Source organism: Mus musculus, chromosome 5 (assembly GCF_000001635.26).
Source record: "Mus musculus strain C57BL/6J chromosome 5, GRCm38.p6 C57BL/6J".
Classification (NCBI taxonomy): Eukaryota; Metazoa; Chordata; class Mammalia; order Rodentia; family Muridae; genus Mus; species Mus musculus.
In genome coordinates, this window is record NC_000071.6 from 138,004,649 (window position 1) to 138,008,073 (window position 3,425).

Genomic DNA, 3,425 nt, shown 5'->3' on the forward strand with positions numbered 1-3,425 from the left:
TTATGAAGTCCCATTTATCGATTCTCGATCTTACAGCACAAGCCATTGTTGTTCTATTCAGGAATTTTTCCCCTGTACCCATATCTTCGAGGCTTTCCCCTACTTTCTCCTCTATAAGTTTCAGTGTCTCTGGCTTTATGTGGAGGTCCTTAATCCACTTAGATTTGACCTTAGTACAAGGAGATAGAAATGGATCAATTCACATTCTTCTACATGATAACCGCCAGTTGTGCCATCACTATTTGTTGAAAATGCTGTCTTTTTTCCACTGGATGGTTTTTAGCTCTCTTGTCAAAGATCAAGTGACCATAGGTGTGTGGGTTCATCTCTGGGTCTTCAATTCTGTTCCATTGGTCTACTTGTCTGTCGCTATACCAGTACCATGCAGTTTTTATCACAATTACTCTGTAGTACAGCTTTAGGTCAGGCATGGTGATTCCACCAGAGGTTCTTTTATCATTGAGAAGAATTTTTGCTATCCTAGGTTTTTTGTTATTCCAGATGAATCTCTAATTTTCATTCTAAAGTTATTCCAGCATATATTGTGGCTTTCAGTCTGATTTGAGATTAAGGTTTGCTATTAGGGCTAGAAAGGCAGAAATTTCAGATATTAGAAGAATATGGTTTTTATTCTGATAAGACGGGCTTAGTCTCTTAGCTGGTCTCCAGTTTTCCACCCTTGCTGCTATTGCAAGGTCCCCTTGGTTTCTCAGGCTGTGGAAATATTTGAGATGAGGAGGGTGACCTCCAGCTCCTAATATAGCCTAAGAGCCACAAATTGTGGTGTTACTAGTGACTTAATTCTTGTAGAGGCCTTGCTGACTCTGAGGTTGCTAATTCTCCCTTGGGAGCTGCACAGTACTCAGAACTGTGCATGCTGGTTTGTGATAATATGAATACAGTATGGGTATCAGCATGGGTACAAAGCAAAGCTCTGCAGGGGAATGTCCAACTTGACCATTTCTGAGTTCCCTGAGAGACACACCCGGTTTGGATGGAGGTTGGTATCTAGTTCCAGTTACAACCAAAAATATCTTTCTAAGGCTCTGCCTCCCCTCCCCAAAAGATACCAAGAGCCATGATTGTGGGTCATGACAGCACCCATGGGAGGAATTGGGTTAATGCTCCCCCAGCCATGGTTAATGCCCACTCATCCAAGGATGAGAAGATCATTTGATCACCTCAGTTAAGTTTGGCCTTATTAAGTTTAATTCAAAGGGGGGGGAGAGGTTGGAGAACATACCATGATAAGGGCAAGCCCTTCACAGCCTCCCACCCTAACAAGCCAAATGGCTTTGTGCTACAGAGCCGGTCATCACCCCCTCCTCTCTGTTCCCTTCCTATCATCCAAGGCTGTTGAGGAGGATCCACATACTCTCCTTTAGTGTTTCTTACTATAGTGCCTTTCAAAATTGTATCCTGATACAGTTAGTCTTTGCCAGTGTTCCAATGCCCTAGAAAGACCGTGTAAGCTGATTACCTGGAATTCAGTAGGAATTCAACAAAGAAGTTACCTATTCAGTAACTAATTAGCATTATAAAAGATGGAGCCAACAGCTCAGGGCTAGTCTGCAAAATGTTTACTCTTGCGCGCGCTTGACTGGCCAGGAAGAACGACGCTGCAACAGGATCCTTCTGCACACGTTTATTGGGAGAGCTTGATTGTAGAGGCGAAAAGACTTCGAGCCCAGAACTGGTGCTGCTTTTATAGGCCTAGGAGGGGCGTGTCTCACACCCGGATTGGTTATGCACTAAGCCTCATTTGCATGTCTCACATCTGATTGGCTACTCTCTCTCAGTACCTTACAGAACCTCATTATCATACCTCATTTGCATGTCTCACATCTGATTGGTTATACTCTCAGTACCTTACAGAACCTCATTATCATGCCTGGGCCAGGCAGTGTCTTTGCAAAAAACTTTACTGCATATGTACACATTGGTTGTTTGTCCAATCTTATGCGTGGTGGCCAGCAGTAGTCAGTGCCACTCAGCAATGGCACATGTAGCTTCCCACAGTTTACTAAGACAGAAAGGACAGACTTAACCAAATAAGGGTTTACCATGAGAAAATTTAGGAAATCCCACTGAGACAGGTTTCTTCATTAGGCCCTAAGAATTCAGGCAGAACTATAGAGCATAAATAAATTTTATGCCTCAGCCCAGCCCTTTCTTTTTTATATTAACAACAGGGAGGAGATGTAACCTCCCCCACTCAGCCTGAAATCTGGCTGATCAGGTTTGACTGTTAGCACGAAGAGAGCATCAGGGGTGGAGCCTGCCACCCTATCGTTCTGCCACTCCCACTGCTACTGCCTGCCGCCTAGCTGTTCTGGAGCCAACACATGGTCACCTGAAACTGGACTCCAAGGATGATTTGGCAGGAATGGGCCCCTCCCCCTTCTTCATAACCCGGTGTCTCTGAATAGTAAAACTGAACCTTGATCAAACTGATGTCTTGGTTTCATTCTTTCTCACGCCACCTAGTTCCCTCTTTTCTTCCAGATTCCAAGATGCCTCCCAGGCTAGAACCCAGACACGTGGGCCTCTGGCTGGACCCAACACAGTGGTTCTCAACCTGTGGGTCAAGATTCCTTTGAGGGCCAATGGCCCTTCCACAGGGGTCATACATCAGATATCCTGCATTCCAAATGTTTACCTTATGCTTTACAACAATAGCAGAATTACAGTTATGCAATAGCAACAAAAATAATTCTATGGTTGGGGATCACCACAACATGAGGACCTGTATTTTTAAAGAGTCAAAAGCATTAGGAAAGTTGAGGACGCTGGTTCACCCCTATCCCCCTTTGGTAATTTATGTTGGTTGGTTGGTTAGTTGGTTTTTCAAAACAGGGTTTCTCTGTGTGACCCTGTGAGTCTTAGAACTAGCTCTGCAAACCAGGCTGACCTCGAACTCACAGACATCCACCTGCCTCTGCCTCCAGAGTGCTGGACTTAAAAGAGAGTACCACCACCATACAGCTCCCCCTTCAGTAATCCTTAACACCCTTAATATGGCCTCTCTAGAGTCTAGAACAGTGGTCAAGATGTAGTGTACAAGAGAAGAATCTGTTTTCAATGTTTAAAAAAGGAGGGAAAAAAAGCTGCCAAAAAGAGAAAGGGACCCAGTGGTCCAAACTGAAGAGCTGTAACTACTTTCTCCCATATTTCCTGTCATGGTTAATATTGATTGTTGATTTGACTGACAGGATCTAAAAATCATTTAAGAGACTTTGAACTTGTCTGTGAAAGCTTACCCAGACCGTGTAAATTGTGACGGATAGACCCACCCTAAGTGTGGGCAATGCTACTTTATGTCCCAGACTGAACTAAAAGACAAAGCAAGCAGAGCACCAGCATTCCTCCCTCCCCTCTCCCAACCCACCTTCTCCTTCTCTACTGCCCCTTCCCTTCCCTCCCCC